Here is a 19581-nt window from a genome sequence, read left to right as displayed (position 1 = left end):
GCCTGCAGAATATCAGCTTGCAATGCAAAGAATGCAACCGAGTTTGCTAGTAGGATGTTATTACATTCCTACACCCATAGTAGCAACCTGACACCTAACTGGGCGGCTTAATTTAGCAGACAAGCAAAGTCCAGTGTCGGACACGCACCACCAATGCATAATGAACCAAATCCAGAAAGCTGCTGCACGTTCACACCAGCAATCAGGACGTGACCCTAGGAGAGAGCGAACCATTTTTTTTAATGTCACTGAACTAGCCTCTCTGTTTAATTCCAATACTTGACACATTCTCTGCTTGATTCTGCAATAGCTTTACCTTAAATGTGATGCTCACTCACATGCTACTGAGCGACACCCCCAAAAACTACAAAGACAGACACCTTTGTAAAACCAGCTGGCCAAGTAGGGCTCATAATCAGTTACACCAAAACAAACATCCTTGAATCCCGGTCACCAAGCAGTAACATCCCGTTAAAAGGCAAAACCATCAAGAAAGTAGAACAGTTCGTTTACCCGGGCAACATCACACTAGCCAGGGGAGACCTCAAGAAAGATGTGGCATCGAGGCTAGGAAAGGCGGCCACAGTATTCACTAAACTCAACAACGGATGGCAATCAAACCTGAGCATTTTCAACTCAGTCCTAACATGCAGCTGCGAGGGCTGGAGATCTAGTAGATGTTAGATAGGAAACTAGATGCCTTTGAAAATAAGACATTGGAAGGAGAGACTATCACCAATGAAGAGACCTGAGAAATTACCTCCACAAGAATTGGACGGAAGCATTGGGCACATTTGGGGCACGTACTGCGGATGCCAGCACACAGACGCCCACATGAAGCTCTCGAGTAGAAACCAACTGGTGTGAAGAGACAAGGATGCCCAAGAGAAATCTTCAGAAGACCCCCTAGCAGGGCAGGCAGAACAGTCGAGCTCAACCCCAGATCACAGATGGAAGCAGCAGCCAATGACAAAGAGAGATGGAAGAGATTCGTTTCACTGCTGTGCTCCACCATTGGCGAGAGATGCTTACTTAAAAGGAAGATCTGCCCTGAATTAGCCACCAAATGAATCCAAGCCTGGCGCTGTAAGAGTACTTTGCTCGCGAGGTGCCCAACCTCGGAAGGTTCCAGGTTTACTTTGAAGACGTACCCTAACACTCAAATACTTTTTCTGAGCCTGTGCAGTCTGGAACTGTGGGATTTTAGTTCTGATGTCAGCCATAGCAAGACAACACAACAAGGACGTGTGAAATATGGGATGAAATGCAGGGCGGACATAGGAATTAGATGGTGAAATTCGACATGTGTGAAGAAACCGTTCCATTTGAATCAGTCCCATGCTATTGAATTTCTCCAGTAACCCAATGCCCCTCTTGTGCACAGCACGAGACACTGGCTGTGGGTATGTCTACGGACCAGTTAACCTGGGCTCCTACCTGGTTTTTAGCCCAAACCCGCTACCATCCACACAGACAAACTTGTATGCTGGGTTTGTAGGTGCTTGAAGCCCAGGCTAGCTGACCTGGCTGGGGGTATGGGTTAGAACCCAGGCTCCCATTTAACTTGGGCTGGAACCTGCCCTCTTTGAATTTAGCGCGCAGGCTAAGTCACCCAAATGCTGATCGCCCTCCAATGCCTTGCTCCGATTCCCTCCGAGGACAGACAAGTTTTCCCACAATTGCCTGGGAAGGAATCCTAGAGCGTCTCAGCCCAAAGAACCCTGGGATATGCCCCCAGACCTCCAAGGGGAAGCGCAGAAACAGCGAGGACATAGTAGACATAAGTAGGGCCTTGTTGGGGAGGGAGAGGGGGATGCTCCCAACTGGGCGAGGCTAACCCGGCACTGGCTAACTGCAGTGAGAGACACAGCAGGGTGCCACAGTGCAGGCTGAGGACAATGGACCTCCAGCTGTTACTCATTCACTCAGGAAGCAGCAGGAGAGGTTTGCTTGCCATGGCTGGTGGGGAGGGATGCAAAAGCAGCATCTGCTTCGAAAGCTTCCAGGCACCTTTGTTGTGCAGGTTATATTGAATTTTTCACACGGCCCCCTGCTCTCTAGTTTGGGCCAGGACTGGAGGGGAGGTGCTGGTCTGCTACAAGGCTTGTTCTCAGGAGATCCAGCTCTGTAGGTGCCAAGGGTCCCATTAAGGATCCAAGTTCAGCTATGAAACATTAACTAAACGACTCGCCGACCTTCTGATGTGCAGCCCTAGTTAGGACATAGCCCCACTGACCTACGTATCCAGTCAGAGAAAGGAAATTGAAATATAAAGGGCCAGATTCTCCATGCTGCTCCAGCTGATCTGTGCCACTGTGGCAGCAGCAAGAAGCCACACAGCTGGATTCCCCTTGGGGTGGAAGGTTGATGTAGTGGTTCTGTGCAAACCTATCTCAGTGCCCTGTGTAGGGGGGGTTGCCAGAGGTTGCGGGGGGAGGTCCCTACACTCCAGCAATCCCCAGTAAACTCCGGAACAGCCCTTGGGTGTGTGTTGGGGGATTGGTCTTTGCACACGCGATGCTTCTTTGAGCTAAACTGAGCATAGGGCCCGAAGAGTGCATGCCGATCTCCCTTTCCGTGCATTCTCATTTGCTTTGCCATGGGCCGAACTTCATCAAACTACAGTACCCACCTGCCCGAATGTCTGGGTTTGTATCAAGTGTCAGAGGGGGAGCCGTGTTAGTCTGAATCTGTAAAAAGCAACAGAGCGTCCTGTGGCACCTTTAAGACTAACAGAATTTTGTATGGGTTTGTATTGTGTTCTGTTCCATTGCCCGCAATTCCATGCAAGCACATTGCATCCTGCCCTACGATGAATGCACCCTGCAAGTGCAAAGGTGGCTCATAAAGGAAAAAAGAAAACAGCCAGGTATTTCCAGATCTGTATACAGGTTACAATGTATTCCGATCAGACGGTTTAAAACAGCCAGGGTAACGGTGACACTGAAATCACTGTAATAACATAAATAAGAATGCGTTCATTTACAATTCAAGCCAGGGCACCAGGTAACTGTAGCCAGCCCATTGTGATGTACCAATATGTTACTGTATTACTATTTTAATTACCCAGTAACAACCACAAGCTGGTGTTATCTGACACTTTCCATTAGTGTTATCTTAGCTTACAGGACTTGGGTTTCCTTTAACAGGGCCTGAAAATGTTTCTGGAAAGAGCAGAGATGCTCTATCATTTTCTAAGAAAGGCTAATTGCATTAAACTAGCAATCTTCCATTGTGCTGCAGTGAACAGCGTATTAGATCAATGTTTGTTTTCACAAATGTAAATGAATAACCATAATACTAATATGATATTAGCATGTTGGAATATGAAATTACAAATAGGACAAGTCTCTCTATCACATTAGCTGAAGATCAGCCTTCCTGCTTTCTCCAGCAAGCAGCAGAACAGAGCTTCATGTGTCCAAACTCTCCCCTATCGGAGAAGGCAGTGCGCAGGTCTATGTTCCCCAGGCCTGTTTCCAGTTGCCCACACAGCAGATGCCTAGCTGTGTCAGCTCCCCCACCAAGCCTGCCTCAGGAGTGAGGTGCACACTGGGATGCAAGTGGAGAAGGGCTGTTTATCTCCCTGTGATGGCATATGCTTCCCTGCAAGGGGGCTGCTTAGACCCAAATGGGAGCGCCTCAAATGAGGCAGCTATTCAATCAGACGGGCTGTCTGTCTGCATCTTTACAGGCTCCGTGGTTGTCGTGGTATCTACTCTGTAGACCCTTTAGAATTTGCATGCACGCTGCATTACAGCTGGATCTCAATTGGTAGAGACTGTTGCTGGTTAAAGGATAAAGACAAAAATAGCATTTTGCAGACTTGCCCCTAGTATTTCTTCAGCTTTCTCCTGTCAGAAACGGTTTCCTTTACGCAAGCTAAAAACTCCTTGGGTGGAATCCTGGTCCCATCCAAGTTAATGGGAGTTTTGCCACTGACTTCAATGGGGCCAGGATTTTAGCCCTATATAGATACAAATCCTGTAACTGACCAACGGAAAAACAGCGTGTGGGACCTTTCTCTACAGTGTGGAATTAGCCCAGTAACTGGGTGACTCGCCCCTTTAGGGCTGGGGCAAGCCATCCGATTGCAGAACAAGCCATCCTGGGAGTGATCTGGGTGATGGCCCTACAAAACACAGCAGAAGGCTGCAATGAAGGGGGAAAGCCCAGCTGTGGTTTGCAGAGTGAGGAAAAGACCCCAGGACCAGGGGAGTTGCCCAAGCAGGGAGGATGGGGAGAGATCATGACTAACAAAGGAGGGACTGCAAAGCTCTCCAGGCAGGGAGGTCTGGGAGATACCTGTTGTATTAATTTAGATGGAATAAATGGCCCAACAAATAACCCAGTCACAGTCCAACATTAAACAATGTTTTAGGGGATTGGTATCCAGAGCCCCCAGCCTGCTTAGCACCATAGAGTCGTCCCATATCTCCCAAAGAGCAGGGCTCATCTCTGTATTGTTAGCAGATGTCCGGTTATATTGACGGTAGATATCAATGCAACTGAATTTCCACGCTGCCAAAAGGGAATAGATTCTATCTAGATGTAGGTACTTAGGTTGCCTCATCACCTGAGCACCTCCCAATTATTAATGTATTTATCTTCACAACGCTCCTGGGATCCCCGTTTTATGGCCAGATTACTGAGGCATAGGGTAGACTAGGGCCTGGAATACACTAACAATTTAGATTGACAAATTCACACCCCTGAGCACCGTAGCCTTGTTGAACTAACCCCTGGTGTAGACGCAGCTCGGCCAATGGAAGCATTCTAGCTACCGCCGCCCAGGGAGGTGGGTTACCGGCAGGAATGGAAAAACCCCATCCATCGCTATAGGATGCATCTATGCTATGGGTTTGCTGCAGCATAGCGACGGCACTTCAACAGCCCCCATAGTGTAGACAAGCCCTAACTGACTCGCCAAGGGCACAAAGGAAATCGGTGACTAAGCCAGGAATTGGACCCTGGTCTCTTGAGCTCTAGGCCAATGCCCTGCCAATACGACCTAGATGGAGACACGGGCCCAGACCCTCAAAGGTGCCACGCCCATTGATTTCCATGGGAGTTAGGGGCCTAAATAACTTTGAGGACCTGGAGCTCGGTCTCACACTTAGCCAGTGCATTAGGCCCAGCAGTGGAATTATTGCCTGGGTCTCCAAGCAGCTAGTGAGCACAAATAACTCATGAGCTCCCACCTCTAGCCTCCTCAACACCCAGGCTACAGCACAAGTCTTGGCTTTGGAGTGGCTAGGTTCCATGTGTATTAATCCGACACCTACGCATATTTCAGCTGTTTACTGTAGACAGATGGTTCAGAGAACACCAGGCAGGCGGCATTCAAACTGCCAGGGGGAGATCAGAGCGACAGCCCTCCTCCCCGACGGACTGACAGTCACAGCAATGGAACCTCAGCGGCTATCCCAGGGAGCCCATGGCATGTATGGTGAAATTCCTGGCTGCTGCAGTCCCAGCGACCTCTTCGGCTGTCTTTCAAGGAGAGGATGAGCAGAGGCGTCCCTGTTTAAAGCTGATGTAAAGGTCTCAATGCAAGAAGTATGGATGCGGAACGGCAAGCCGTGTTGCATCAAAGAGAGAATTTAGATTGCGGCAAGCAGTGGGCAGAGAGAATGCTGGACCCTTGTGCAAGAAGTCAAGGCACAAGAGCGAATTCCTACCCTGAAATGAGGCAATCAGCACGCAGCAGTTAGGCATGCAGGCAAGTGAGAAGGAGGAGGTCTACCTGTGTGAAATCTCACAGCCAGATCCACTCGGAGAAGAGAAGGCAAAAGTCTGAGGGGAGCTGGCAACCTGAGAGACGCCTCTGGCCAGATTCCTTTGGAGAGGTAGTGAACATTGCATGCTGGAGGGGTCTGAGTCACTCAGTCTTCCCTCAGCAGCCAAGGAAAAGAAACACTGGAAAAATCAGCGGAAAGGACAAGGGGCTGGCAGAAGACTGTGGCGAGAGACCAGGAAAAGAGCTGCCCTCACCCAGCAATCATTGCCATGAACGAGGGGTGAGCCCAGGAACCAGAGGACGCTGGGAGGTGACATTAGTGGCTGAGTCATCACTGACTCACGGAGAGCTCCAGCACTCAGAGGGATGCGTCTCTGCCTGTTGGCCTGGGCCACGAGGGGCAGAGTAGCGTGTGCAGGAGAGTACGTTACCACGAGGCTAACTCACAAGCAAGCCTCTCACACCGGGAGCCAGGACTGCGGTGGGCACAAGGTTAAACATACTCTTTACTGTGCTAAGCACCCAAAGCAACACCCGTATAACGGGCTCTGGTGGACTGGAAGCAAGAGGATTAAAGAGAGAAGAGCCGGCATCTCCCCGACACAACGCCAGAGCCAGCCAGGCCGAAAAGAACATGGCAGGCTGCATCAGAGCCCACAGCAGGCAGGGCTAGGCCACCGGCTAGCGGAGAAGGAGGAGAGCACTTTGGGGCAGCGACAGCACCAGCAGCCAACCCACTGATAGCAGCAGGGTGGGCCGGAGCCCAGCCATCAAACAGATCGTACAGCACCATACGCCTCTATATCGTTGTGTGGTAGGCTCCAGACACCAGCTGGCTTGGTTGTTGGCATAGTCCTAGTATGCCAAGGCTGGCAGTAATGTCTCGGATATCTGGCCTCTAGCACTCAGGTTTGGCTAAGCGGGTGTGGGACTGGCTAGCCCCAGGTTCCCTGAAGTCTGGCTTTGTCATGATAGCACATCCTGGAGGCCTTTACGCATCATTTCATTGTGTCATCCCCGGGACGGAGATTGGCAGACATGGGCTCCCCTGGTGGGATACTCAGGGGTACACACCATGGGCAAAGAGTGATTGTACTGTGTCTCCTCAGCCTCGAAGTGAAAGAAGCAGCCATAGAGATACAGACTAGATCCCACTGCCCATTGAAAACAGGGGGAGGATCTGGGCCCCTTCGGCTAGGGAGTTGCATTGCCCATGGCCATGGGCAGGCTACCTGGCTTTGAACGGCCTGCAGACCCCGAAGGTGGGTTACTCTTCAGTGCCAGACAGCTCGAGGTTTTCAAGCCTTCTTGCTACAGTTTGTGAGGGATGAGTTGTTCACTGAGCTGGCTCTGCTGGGAGACAGGCTACAAGAGCCGAAACAGCTGACATCAGACTGCTCCCCGGGCTGCAGCACAGACAGATCCTTTGGTTAGATGTGTTAGAAGAGTTGAAAGCTAGAAGGGAACTGTCATTGTCATTACTGAAAACTCCCCAGGACACATTTTTCTAGGAAGAGATGGCAGCTCTCCCAAGGTATGCTTGACTATGCTCAATTCCAATTTCAGATATCTGAGCAGTTACAAAAAGATAATTCTGTCCTTGTCAGTTCATCAGGGTCAAGTTTCTAGAGGAAGAACTGATTGTGCTATGGAGATCACACTCTTCAAGAGTATTGCCAGCTGGAAGGACATGATAGTGTCCTTGATTTCTATGTGGTGAAACTCAAGCATGTCAAATGTGGGCAAGACATTGATGGTAGACTTTCTGCTCACTCCTTCAGTGCTGCTGAATGAACCTCAGCCTTTAGTTGCAGCAACGCTGAACACCTCCAACCAGCCAGAGAAATCAGGGATGTGAGGTCAGGGTATTTTCTCAGTGTCAATTGGTTATTGTATACTGTGTACACCAGTCTTTGAACAGAGGTGGTGACCAATGACATGCAGGCAAACCTGTCAGCCCAAACAGCAGTGCTCAGTTCTGCCCCAGGAATTGACTTTAGTTAGAGAGATTAAGGCAGAGAATAAACTCCCTTGCAGTTTGCAGCCACGTCCCCAAAAATCCACATCCCCACATTAGCAGCACAACATTTCTTCGAAGACTGAACATTTGCTCACACAGTAAGAAAAAGAACATGTCAAATTATATGTAAGAGTGCCCCCCGGGGACTCCTCGCCATGACACTAGAATTGGGGGAGGGACAAAAAGTGGCTTCAAAAGACATCTTTGCCCCTGCCACCTTGGACCACATGCTCCTTGGGTACACCATAGAATCAGGACAATAAAGTAGTGTAATATCGTGTGTATTAGAAGGAATGAGGCAAAACTGCATTCTCTAAGAACATAACAATGGCCATACTGGGTCAGAGCAATGATCCATCTAGCCCAGTATCCTTTCTACAGTGGCCAGTGCCAGATGCTTCAGAGGGAATGAAAAGAATGGGGAAATTATTGAGTGATCTATCCCCTGTTGTCCAGTCCCAGCATCCGGCAGTCAGAGGCTTAGGGACACCCAGAGCATGGGGGTTGCATCCCTGACCATCTTAGATAATAGCCACTGATGGACGTATCCTCCATGAACATATCTAGTTCTTTTTTTAACCCAGTTCTACTTTTGGCCTTCACAACATCCCCTGGCAATGAGTTCCACAGGTTGACTGTGTGCTGTGTGAAGAGAAGAACAGGAGTACTTGTGGCACCTTAGAGACTAACAAATTTATAGTCTCTAAGGTGCCACAAGTACTCCTGTTCTTCTTTTTGCGGATACAGACTAACACGGCTGCTACTCTGAAACCTGCTGTGTGAAGTACTTCCTTTTTTTTTTTTAAACCTATTCATTTCATTGGGTGACCCCTGGTTCTTGTGTTATGTGAAGGAGTAAATAACACTTCCTTATTCACTTTCCCCACACCAGTCATGATTTTATAGACTTCTGTCATCTCCCCCCTTAGTCGCCTCTTTTCCAAGCGGAACAGACCCAGTCTTTTTCATCTCTGCTCATACAGAAGCTGGTCCATACCCCTATTCACTTTTGTTGCCCTTCTCTGTACCTTTTCCAATTCTAATATATCTTTTTTGAGATGGGGCAACCAGAACTCCATGCAGTATGTGCGTACGGTGGATTTATACAGTGGCATTATGATATTTACTGTCTTATTTATTATTTGCTGCCTAAATACTCTGGATTCTTTTCAAATCATATCTATCTTTCACCATATTGTCTAAACAGCCAACAAAACTTGAACGCAGCCAGATCCCTCATTCAGGAGCACCTACCTCCCCCACAGCTGGATATAGGGGCCCCACTTCCCAAAAAAACACTTGTTTCGGTTCTTTTCCCCAGCCTCTCTCTTAAACTACACGCACCTGTGACCCAGCTGACCAGGGTCACAGGGGACCTATGCAGCGTTGCCAACTCTTGCTGTTTGATCGCAAGTCTCGCGCGTGAGTGGATGTTTTTCTGAAAGCCCCAGTTTCTAGATTCATGTGACTAGGTGAGACTCTCAGCTGTCGTTCCTAGTCCAGGGAAGCTTTAAAATGTGACTCGGGTGCATCCTAAAGGGTGAGAAATCAGAAAAGGAATAAAGTAAGCCCCAATTTTTTTTTTAATTCCTCATTTTTAAGTCAATTTCATGATTTTTGGAGGCCTGACTCATGGTTTTTTAATGCTTGGAGTTGGCAATACTGCAGCTACGGGGTCACCCAATGAAATGAATAGGTTTAAAACAAGCAAAAGGAAGTACTTCTTTACACAGCACACAGTCAACCTGTGGAACTCATTGCCAGGGGATGTTGTGAAGGCCATTCAGAACAGTTTGGACTTGGACTATCAAATATTGAATGCTTGTAATAATAATACCTAGCTCTTATGTAACACCGACAGACCCCGGTCGCCTGTAGGCGGGATTCAACTTGGGACCTCTGGAGCTAAATACATGAGCCTCTTCTGCATGAGTCAAAAACCACATGGCTCTTAGCTAAGGCTGTAGCAGACTCTTTAATCTCTAAGTGGTCTCGGTGCCACTAGAGGAGACAGAACAACACACCCAAGAGGTGTGTGGGTTGTGTGGGTTACACTTGCAGAGGCCTTTTGAGCTGTCGATCTCAAAGTGCTTTACGACGGAGGTCAGTATCATTTTATAGGTGAGGACACTGAGTCACGGAGACGGGACATGACTTGTCCAAGGGCACGCTGCAAGCTAGCAACAGAACCCCGCAATTCTGCTCTCACCACTAGGCCACACTGCCTCATGCCAAACTGCCGGCAAACGAGCTACAGACCAAGTCCTTTTCCCAGATACTATTTTCAAATAACAAATAAATTCAAGGTCTGGTCTGATCTTCTCTTGACCAAAAAAAAAGGCACTTGAAAAAAAATCCATCTTAAATTAGTCCCCTCCATTGCGACACATCTCTACCCTGCAGTATACTTAGGCTGCAATGACTTGCCCAAGGCTGTCGGACCAACTCTCCCATTGGATTCGTTAGTTAATGACTGATCTCTTTCAGGGGGGTGCAGCTCGCTGGCTGTTCTTAACCTAGCATAAGGCGGCATTACAGTGCCAGGCTTTCTGGGGGATGCTTTCCTCTGCTGCGGTCTGGCTGATCAGAGACACTGGCTGAAGCAACTCCAGTCCCACCTGACAGTAATTCAGCCTTAAAGAAAATGTGAGGGGAGGGGGAAACCCCAGCACCCCCCAGTCCTCTTGGTCAATCTGATCAGCTGTTAACATGTTGGGTGGGGTGGGGGACAGATGCCTAGATCAATGCTCTACAGACTAGGAGTACTTGTGGCACCTTAGAGACTAACAAATTTATTAGAGCATAAGCTTTCATGGGCTACAGCCCACTTCTTCGGATGCTCTACAGACTGTCTCCTGGGCCTTTTATGAACAAAGTTCCAGTCATCATCCAGGGGCATTTGAGTGGCAGAGACTTCAAAGCAGCTGCTCGTGGTTCCCAGACGACAGGGTCAGTGCTACATCTCAGGCCTGCTCTGAAGTACACCAGCCGGCTATGGCTGGGAACCACCAGAGCACGGTGGCCCTCTGCCCTCTGCCCTGACCCAACTCTCAGGCCAGCAGCTGGAAGGGCAGGACACCAAAGGAATCCCCAGCTAGGACGATCTGGCTGCTTGCTGATCCCCTTGCTTGCATCACCAGAATGGCTCTAGCGGTGGAGTGAATCTGACCCTCAAAGTGGAAGTGACACCTGGTTATAGCAAGCAAGTTGAAGACAAAGATGTACTGCTACCATCGCCGGGGTGGAGGAAATAGATTTGTTTTTTAACTAGGAGCCAGGGCCCATTGCTCCCGTGGCATTTTTTTTGCTGGGTCAGCAGCCTGCTTGCGTTTAGCAGCCTGCAAAAGAGAGAGAGAGAGAGAGTGGCCTTTACCTTTAACTGAGGGTAGGTAATGTAGAAATACAGGCAAATAGAGCTGAAAAATGGAGGTCATTGTAGCCTGGCTTGTTATCCCTTTTTCTGGGTTAATGGACACATTGCTGGATTCTGAGCCATTGCACCATTCCTCTTGCAAATCTCTTGCTTTCTGACTTAAAATATCCAGATAGAATTCTGGAGTTTTCCAAATTCCTTCCTCCCTACAGGAAGAGAACAATTTGGGGGGTTATTTTTGCAGGACCTCAGTGTTATTTGATGCAATTCACCCCCACAGGGCACACGAACCCCCTTAATGCTCCAGGTTTGTAAATACAAATACCAGCAGTTGTCCTAATGATGAAAAAAATGACAAAGTCAAGGACAGATTCTTATAAAATACACCTGGATTCATCAAATATCAGGGTTGGAAGAGACCTCAGGAGGTCATCTAGTCCAACCCCCTGCTCAAAGCAGGACCAATCCCCAATTAAATCATCCCAGCCAGGGCTTTGTCAAGCCTGACCTTAAAAAACTCCAAGGAAGGAGATTCCACCACCTCCCTAGGGAACCCATTCTAACACTTCACCACCCTCCTAGTGAAAAAGTTTTTCCTAATATCCAACCTAAACCTCCCCCACTGCAACTTGAGACAATTATTCATTGTTCTGTCATCTGGTACCACTGAGAACAGTCTAGATCCATCCTCTTTGGAACCCCTTTCAGGTAGCTGAAAGCAGCTATCAAATCCCCCCTCATTCCTCTCTTCTGCAAACTAAATAATCCCAGTTCCCTCAGCCTCTCCTCATAAGTCATGTGCTCCAGCCTCCTAATAATTTTTGTTGCCCTCTCCTGGACTGTTTCCAATATTTCCACATCCTTCTTGTAGTGTGGGGCCCAAAACTGGACACAGTACTCCAGATGAGGCCTCACCAATGCCAAATAGAGGGGAATTATCACATCCCTTGATCTGCTGGCAATGCCCCTACTTATACAGCCCAAAATGCCATTAGCCTTCTTGGCAACAAGGGCACACTGTTGACTCACATCCAGCTTCTTGTCCACTGTAACCCTAGGTTCTTTTACGCAGAACTATTGCCTAGCCACTCGGTCCCTAGTCTGTAGCGGTGCATGGGATTCTTCCAACCTAAGTGCAGGACTCTGCACTTCTCCTTGTTGAACCTCAACGTATTTCTTTTGGCCCAATCCTCTAATTTGTCTAGGTCCCTTTGTATCCTATCCCTACCCTCAGCGTATTCCTATAACACATACCTGAACACTTGGTTCTATTGTATGTAGGTAATATGGGGGATACATATGCAGCCAGCTCCTCAGCTGCTGTCAATGGTCATAGGCCCATCAATTGACCTATGACCATTTATACCAGCTGCAGATCAGACACGTGCTGTATAGACATCGGGAATCAAGGAGCAGCACCCTAATATGAAACTGACGACAAAATACTAGTCTAATTTGTGGTACTCACTTTAAGACCCAATGCTGGTCTTAGTCAACATTTGAAATCAAGCCACTAATGTGTATCTAAAAATAACATTGTTTTATTGAGTATCAGAGGGGGAGCCGTGTTAGTCTGAATCTGTAAAAAGCAACAGAGGGTCCTGTTGCACCTTTGAGACTAACAGAAGTATTGGGAGCATAAGCTTTCGTGGGTTAGAACCTCACTTCTTCAGATGCACTGCATCTTGCATCTGAAGAAGTGAGGTTCTTACCCACGAAAGCTTATGCTCCCAATACTTCTGTTAGTCTCAAAGGTGCCACAGGACCCTCTATTGTTTTATTGAGCAGACATTGGGCAAGTTGGAGTATTGGACTTTATTACTACGGGAGGGGAGTAAGCCATTTAATGGAAGTTCCAGTAGAAGATTTTGGAAGGTTAATTCAGCTTCCTACCAGGTAGTACATGATAAATCCCTTTCAGTAATCATTGAAATGCTCCTCCTTAAGACTGCATGTGGAGGTCAAATGCGTGGTGTCTCCAAATAATCCCCAAGCATCTCGCAGTGTAAAGGAGACAAAACTAATCTCACCTATAAAACCACACTTCTCCAGTTCTTAGACGCAGAGTCTTTCCCCGGATTTCAGTAATCTAGGATTATGCACAGGACTGTGCAAGCAAAAATACCATTCCAAGCAGGAGACGTTATTTTTATCAGTGTATTTAAAACTAAAGTAATCAGAAGAAGAGTTTCTTACAGAATAGATTTTTCTTTAAAAAAAAAAAAAGAGTATTTTGGCTACAACTGGAGTGTAATAGACCTAACACCGTGTCAAGTTGCCATCAGTTTAAGGACAGCTGTAAGTGAGCGTCTAGTTTATATCCCGTATTTTTGTTGTTAGAAGAGATTCATGATAGTGATGAATCAGAAGATTTGATGGTGCAAGACCCTGAAAGGAAAAGCCATCACTCACAATGACATATTGATGAGTGGTCTAATTGGATTCTTTTGCTAATGAATGTACAATGTAAAATGTATTTAATTGAGATACAACATGAAGATAGTGTGTGCACAAAAAAAGAAATTTGTTATTAAATATATTGCAAGAAATCTGCGGCCACCACAGAGCCTTACATTCGTCACTGTGCTTCACACCAGGGATCGAACTCCTCCAAAAGTACATGGCCCTGCTATCTGAAATAACAGGGACCTAGGGGAGCAGTTCTGATTGCCTCCAATAGACGGCTCCTGCATGTTAGAACATTGATCACCTTCTTTTCTTGGTAAGCAAAGCACCTGAAATCCAGTGGAGTTCAAATCTCATCTCTAACACCATTCCAAAAACTCTGGCGACACCTTTCAGATGGCTTCTAAATGAGCTCTATTTTTGCAATAAAAGGTTGCACACTGTAGCGATGGTATGGAATTGGGCCTCTTTGCTAATGGGGAGAGAAGGAGATCCAGTTTTGGAGGAAATCTGTGTTTTGTACGACTAAGTTTGGATTTCCATCTCATCTAAAATACAACAACTCTGACAGCACAGTGCCAGCTAATACCACATTCGGGCTTTTGTCAGACACATCCTGGATAATACGTGGGATTTTCCTAGAGGTCTTCTATCCAAGCATTAACCAATCCACCCCTACATAGCCTAGAAGATTTACCAAGTAAAGTTTTCAGTGGTAAGACAGCAGGATCTGCGGGCCACCTTTCCCTATGGAGTGAGGTGGGGTATCTCCAACGCCTGGTGACTAAAGCTTTATAGCGCCCCAGGCTGGCACTACCGTAACATGCATCATCCTTTATTAAATCTAGATATGAGGCCAGATTCACTGCCTGGGTTCCATCAGCACTGAAGGCCTCTGGTAGTGGAAACTGCATTTGGAAGGGAGTCGCAGTAACCCCTCTTTTGTGGGGCCCTGAAGCTGACTTATGCAATGCCCAAAGCAGCCATGGTACCACACGGTCAGTTAGGTCCTCAGCAGCTTCCATCAGGTGGGTCCAGCTGGAACTGAAAACTGCTCTCCCCCAGCAGAAGGCAACAGAGAGATTGTGGCCGGGCTCCCCCAAGGAGTGAATTCCCCTTGTTTGCAGCTGCTCTTCAGATACACAGAGGTGCAAATTTGCACCCACAGGGGGTACTTAAGCCCTGCTTGTGTCTGAGCCACCGGAGAGTTGCTGTGAATCCTTTGCAGCAGGATGTGATGTGCTGGCGGGATGCGACCCAGAGGGGCGCTTAGCAACTGACAGTTTCTTCTCCTGATTTGTTTATTTAAGCAAAGCAAATTCGTTCTAATTAGAAATCTTTATGCCAAGGTGTTGCTCTGTATCTTGGGCTGCCTGTTTCCCCGATGCACTTAATCAAATTATACCTGGGCTTTCAGCGTCCGTGAGTTTATTCAGCAATTCCTATTAAATTGGGGCTTCTTGCAAAGAGGAGCTGGAAGAATGGAATGGGAGAGAGCAGCGGCGTGCCGAGTGCATTAGAGAATCGCTTCGAGTAGTTCCCGTGCAGCACTGTCCAAAATTAACTAGCTGAAAAAACACCACTTTAGAGCATTTGTCAATTACAGTCAGGCAGCAAGTGATGCACAGGCTGCGTGGATTATTCACTCTGGAAAATGAGTATGTCCAGGAATGCTAAGCCACAAGGCTTCACCAGCACCATGACACACACATGGACACAAGACCACCAGGCGGCAGACTGTACGTATCACATATGCAGCCCCCTCTATATCTGTCCAGGGGTTTCACTGAGTTTATATACATTTGTCCCAGGGACGGGCCCAAACGAAAATCTGAGCTCAGACGCCTCTAATCCCTGGAGAAGTTCAGATTCAGTCCGGAGCATCGTGCTTCTGTCTCTACAGTGGGGCAAACCAGAACCAAACAAACCTGCAATTTGGGGACACAGACCTGGATCCAAACGTAGTCGCTCAGGCTCACCTCCAGCACTGTCCAAATTGTGCCAGAAGTTTTCTCTCCTCACTGACAAGTGACTTTAACTTTAACAAGCCAATGTGAACAGCTGGGCTGGGGGCCAGGCCCTGAACTGCCATGGAAGCAAGGGGTGTGTCTAGCAATACAAAATGTATGCACGTACCAGCCAATCTACCCCCTTCCCACTCCCTGCACCGTGCCCCAAAGTAACACGCTAATGCACCCTACCTGGGCATTAACACAGCAGCTGCCGGTTATTAAAGAGGAGTCCAGGGCTGATTCTGATATCTCATCTGCACCAGCGTTCCATTCACTTCAGAGTTTTTACTCAAGATAGACACCAGTCTGAGATCAGAATCGGGCCCCTAATGTGTTAATAAAAGGCCTGATGAAGACCAAAACAGTTTGTTTGCCATGAGAAAGGTCGCACCCATGAAAAGTGAAATTGCATGTCCCTGCCTGTGGGCCCTCCCTCTGCCTCCGCCCATGTCACAGACTGGCACCCTGGACTTCTGCAGGTGGCATTCTCCCTCCCCATCTCATGTCTGCTCACTACAACACAGGAGGAGACTAGCTGCCTTCCTACTGAGTGAGAGAGCTGGAATCCCATCTCCGGCTGTAGCACATGGGTAAGTGGTGAAATAGCGATAGCAAATGACAGAGAACGTGGACCCCCTCAATCCCTATTTGGCAGTAATTGATTAAGGCTAAAAATGTCCAGGTGGATCATACACACAGGACCTGAAGCCCATTCTCTGCGGGGAGATCAATTGTAACATCGCAGAGTCGGTCTCAGAACATGCAGCCCCAACCATCAGACCTTGCCTTAGTGTTTCTTGGACCAGCCACAGCTACAGGGGTAACTCCTGCAGTCCTTACGTAGGCAAACCTCCTCTTGAAGCCAATGGGAAGATTGCCTGGATATGGCTGGAGCAGAAACGGTGGCAGTTCACCTTTAGGGAGAAGATGGCCCCGTGCCCCATGCCCATGCTGGGAGTGAAGAGGACAAGGGGGGTTCATGTGTGATTTCCGGGGGACCTTCAATGCAGAATGCAAGACAAGGCAAGTGGTTGGGACCTTTACAACTGTACTGGAGACATATAGAGACAACAGGGACAACCCTGCGGTTTGCAGGGGGGAAACTAGATGCTTTTCTATCTCGTATTTCTCCAAGGCTATATTTTTTGGCTCCCTAGGCTCAGACAGACACAACGCTCTAACCTTACATATCAGCATAGCTTCCCGGTGTTTTGCCCAAAACTTGGAGGAGACTGTTCTTTCACGGCACAGTTCTTGCCCTCTCCTGAGCACTGAACTGCATTTGCCATAAATAATAATAACCATCAGTGAAAATCCAGACGGAAAGGAGGCGAAATTCAGGGATGGCAGATGAATGGAGGGCCAGCCAGTCATTTGCAATGTAGCGTGTCAATACAAGGGGCTAATCACACAAAAGGGGCTGCCTATTAAAACCATAGCTCAGCAAAACTCTAGTGGAACTTAGAGGGAAAGATTCTTCCATTTGCAATAAGAGCAAAGGGATTAATTTGGGGATGATGCTTCCAGACCGGTGGTCCCTGTACAACCCCGTTCATGTTTTGTTAAAATAATCTGAGCAGAGTAAACCAGCAAGTGGAGAACCAGTGGTGCAATAAGGAACAATCTGGACTGGAAGGGTCACTGAAGTGTATCAGACATCTCATGCTTCCAAGGGCTCCAGCCAGCTTTTTAAACCTCTCTGCTCTCTGCCCTAGCACCTACTACCCTCTCCCCTCCCCTCAGTCGCGTCCCTTCTCCAAAGTTTGCCACTCCACATATTTCAGTTCAAACCCTTGGTGGGCTTACTGCATTTGCAGAGAAAGTTTATGAAATCGTGCCTTGTTGGGAGAAGCAGAGACTTCCTTTTATTTATTTATTTTCTAATCTTAGGCTCAAGGTAACCTTCATATTATTATTTAACTCTCCTGCTCACTCTCACCCTTTTTCTTAACATAGATATTTAAAAAATGCTAAGAAGTTAGCCTGGATGCAGAAGGAATCAGGAAAGTTCATTTGAAAGGATTACCAGCTTTTTCCAATTTCCCATGCTGCAAATGTTCCTGCACAAAGTCTAAGGAGAGAGATTCCCCCCCCCCCCTTCTCCTTTTTAAACCAGCAGAATATGGTGAGAAATCACGCTCAGTAATAGAATTATTAACACCTCCCTGCAAAGGAGTTTTAACCCCTTCCGAGCCAGGAAGCTCTCACATATTGATTTAAAACTTCATTACACAGACAGCATAAAACACTCATTATAGATGAACAAAAGATTTGTCTCCTCTCCTTTCCCCACTCCCAGCTTTGAGAAGCCGAAACAGACACTCGGGTCATTTCCAGTGTGGGTTTTTTTTGTTTTAAATGGGGACAAGTGTGAGTGGAAATGCAATTGTCTGTCCATCATTTGTCACGCTCTGCATTTTTAAAAGGTCCTGAAAGCGTCTCCCATACGGCTAAATGCAGATGGGGGAAGATAACAGAGCAGATTCCCATTCTAAAGAGCAGCTTTATTGGCAGCCCAAAGTGAAACTTTGTCAGTAACCCTCTGGCCTCTGGGAATCCCCATAACCCGTCCTCTCCTGCTTCCCCCCAGTACCTTATATACATTTTGGGGGGCAAAGAATCTGCTGTTAATGCTTTCAACATTAAAAATATACAATACGCCACCTCTCCATCAGCCCCAGCATAACCAGCCCCCAGCACTGCCCACTTTACTCCCCTTACCTGAGCACTGTGCAGTCCCTTCACAACTCCACAGAGGTCAGTTGCCAGGGCACCAGCTCCTCCCCGGCTGCTTTGTGTGCTCCCTGGGTCCTTCCAACAGCATTGTACAGTCTCTGCCTTTCCTACCAGGACCCTCTCCTCCAGCAGCTCTCCTTCCACTCGCCGCCCTGCTCAGAAGGGCATTCGCTTTGCGTTCCACCAAGGCACCAGCAAAGTAAGCATGTGCAGGAGGGAGAGGACGTCCCCCCAAATGCAGCAGCCCCAGCCTGTGCGTGTGTGTGTCTCAGAGTCCTCGTCTCCAGGAAGGATGGCAGTGCTGAAGTAGCTGTCACTGCAATTCCCCCTCATGCAACCCAGAATCTCTGTCCATCCTGCGACTCCGGCTTTCCCCTCAGGATGCTTTTCATGCCAACCGCTGCCTGATAAGGGGGGGGGAAGAGGGGAAAGCCTGGCCCTGTAGCTAGGATTCCAGCTACTGATGCGGTTGAGGCTCTCTGAGCTCCGTTACTTAACATCTCTATCCAGCTCTCCTTGCTGCAGCTCCACTCTGCTGCTCGCTGCCATTCGCAGGCCTATAGCACTGCCTACTGCTTAACTCCTTAACTGCCATCTTTCCACTTTTTTAATGGGGTGTCTGTTGCTTCTAGATTCCCCCCCCTTTTCTGTTTATTCACGCTCCTCCGCCCCCAGAAGAAGCACGCCCAGGCAGCCAGCGTTAAAAAGGTCACTTGGAATGCACAGTCACAGAGGGAAAATGCTCCCTAGAATGGAGCAATGCACACGCACAAACAGCCAGCGCGTAGCCGGGATGGCTCAAAGGGGCCCAAAATGGGTTGGAGTCAGCAGCAGCAGCCTGCAATGGTTGTTATTATTTATTATTTGTATTGCTGTAGTGCTTGGGGGGCCCTAATGATAGGCCAGGAGCCCACTGTGCTCGGTGCTGTACAAATGTAGAACAAAAGATGGGGCCTGCCCCCAAAAGCTTACAATCACTGCCATTAAATTTTGGCAACATAACACCCAATATTATGTGCAACTATATCAGATTCCACTAAATACGTATTTTCCCTTATGCATAATGTATCGCCCTATATTTCCCTCTTAGGGCACTTGCTTTCATCCCACCAGTGATTGTTTTGTTGTGTTTTGGGGTTTTGTTTGTTTGTTTATTGTTTTTTTTTGTTTGTTTTTTTTGTGGGAGTGATGTTTAATTTACATTTAGCAAAAAAAGAACAAACTTGCAGTGCAGGGAGCATGGGGCCATGGCGCCCCCCTGTCCCTCCCCCACCTCCCTGCGTCTGCGTATGGT

General features: G+C 47.9%; 1 protein-coding gene across 1 annotated transcript in view; it reads right to left on the bottom strand.

Moving 5' to 3' along the window:
* The window catches only part of WSCD2 (WSC domain containing 2), a 138393-nt gene extending 119644 nt beyond the window's left edge, over window positions 1-18749 (bottom strand). Inside the window, exon 1 of the mRNA XM_054006898.1 lies at window positions 18273-18749. The gene's annotated coding sequence lies outside the window, so the exon portion shown is untranslated. The remainder of the gene's footprint in view (window positions 1-18272) is intronic.
* Window positions 18750-19581: the final 832 nt, after the last annotated feature.

Source organism: Malaclemys terrapin, chromosome 16, assembly GCF_027887155.1.
Source record: "Malaclemys terrapin pileata isolate rMalTer1 chromosome 16, rMalTer1.hap1, whole genome shotgun sequence".
Classification (NCBI taxonomy): Eukaryota; Metazoa; Chordata; order Testudines; family Emydidae; genus Malaclemys; species Malaclemys terrapin.
The sequence above is the reverse complement of the archived record's forward strand: the minus strand, read 5'-3'. Positions and strand labels throughout refer to the sequence as shown.